Consider the following 2,181-nt stretch of genomic DNA (forward strand, 5'->3'; position numbering starts at 1 on the left):
ACGCCGCCGCCAACGTGCCCGGCTCTCCCGTCGTCGTGGAGACCGTTCCCCAGCCCACCCCCGTGCAAGTTGTCGAGGAGGCTGAGGTCGCCGAGCCCGTCATCGTAGTTGACCAGCCTGTCATCGCTGAGCCCGTCATCGTCGCTCCCATCGTTCCCTCTCCCGTTGTGGTTCTTCCCGACATTCTGAACTAAATCTAGACCACTGCTTCCTGTAAATAACTGCTACTTAAAATAATTTGTTATCAATAAACCTTCAATGCAATAAAAACATAACTAAAATTGACATGTTTAATTTTTGAACTGCCCAAAAGTTTAAATAACTAATTACGTATCTACATAGGTATTTATAACAATATAGCAAAGAGCTTGTTGGCCAATTTACCTATTAACTCTGAGGTTGTAGAGAACGAAGGGAATACAAAAAAAATATTTTCATTGACACAATAGTAACTACTTCTAATATTAAATTAAGTCACTAGTTACATTATTGGGTGTATCATAAAGCGCAATTAAAGACACATAAAAATAAAGTAAATAAAAAAATATATTTCACAAGACAAATAAGTTCAGTATGAGATATTTTTGAAAAATACGATAAATAACAAAAGTAATTACTTTATAATAAAACTAGCTGTTCCCGTGCGGCTTCATCCGCACGACTTTATGTTTTATTTTATTGTTTACATTTGTCAAATTAGCAATTGCAAATGTCAAAATGACATGACTTGATGACAAACCATGGTAATTTACTTCCTTAATGTTGGCAGCTTGTAGCCTATGGCCATTTCCCACATTAGGGGTTTTATCCAATTTATTTACCCTCTAAGTTTAAAAGCGTGAAAATATATAGCCTAAAGCGTGAAGTAAGTGTAGGGCTTTTTATTAAAGAAAGAATTGTTCAAAAATATGCTGTGATTGCTGACATCTTACGCAACAAAGTAGTGTGTGTTTACGCTTTATTATATTAGTATAGAAGTATAGATATAGATACCTATTACATATTTCTATAAAATAATCCTTACAGTCATTTATTTATTACCCTCAATGCTGTATCTATATAGGGCATCCTCGATATCAAACTATGCGCTTTTTTGCTTACCGTGGTCTCTGTTACTAATTATGTAGAAGTAGTTACTGTAAAAGTTTTTTTCTGTGTTTTCAATCAGAAAATCATACTCTAAAGGACTAAAGTGGTAATTCAAAGTTTGTCTGCATGTATGTTATTCTATAAAATTAAATGAAAATAGCCTTAAACTATAATAATTAACTAAATAATAACCATATAGGTAAGGCTTGCTAAGTGCGAGGTCAAAGTTACTGTTGAACATTCACTCTCCAAGCCGAATAAATATATGGAAATACAAGCTTTCGCCCGCGACTCCGTCCGCGTGGAATTAACAAAAAAACAAAAGTGCCTAGTAGCCTATGTGTTCTTCTAGCCAGTTATCATACCCAATTCAGAGCGTCGATGGCTCAGGGGTTTGAGCCCTAAACTTGTAATCCACAGGTCCTGGGGTCGAATATCGCCATATTTAATTACATGGAGATATTTTTGTTTTTGTTGTAAAAATGTGGTTTATTTTACGTGGATAACGAATTGATTTTACAGAACAACCAGTGTTTCTACTTTGCTTCTTTCTACAGTGTTTCTATGGATGGTATTTGCGTTGTTACGGTAAATTTATTTTTCATGCTTCAAAGTAATCTTTACATATAATTAATTTCCACATATCCTACTAAATTCTAGAGATGCTAACCACATCACATTCTTAACTAAACTAAACTAACTTAAGATTATTTTAACTAATAATTTTAGTTAAACAAACTAAAACGATGTCAGCATTCAGATGTAATGAAATGGCAGTGATCAGTAGTAGCAGTAAAAATACGATATTTATAAAACCACATTTATTGTGTAAGAGAACTTATTTACACATTTTGAATACATTGTGATACATTACCACATGTGCAATGTTTAAGGTCGTCATTGCTTAGTTAAGGATGTCGGGCAGAACAACAACGGGAGAGGGCTGGATGGGGGCGACGAGCACTGGCTCGGGGACGATGGGGGCTACGATGACCGGTTCGGCGACGAGGATAGGCTCGGGGACGACGGGGGCAACGATCACGGGCTCGGCGACGATGGGCTTGTCCACAACGATGACGGGTTCGGGAACCT

Source organism: Papilio polytes, unplaced genomic scaffold (assembly GCF_000836215.1).
Source record: "Papilio polytes unplaced genomic scaffold, Ppol_1.0 DF823923.1, whole genome shotgun sequence".
Taxonomy (NCBI): Eukaryota; Metazoa; Arthropoda; class Insecta; order Lepidoptera; family Papilionidae; genus Papilio; species Papilio polytes.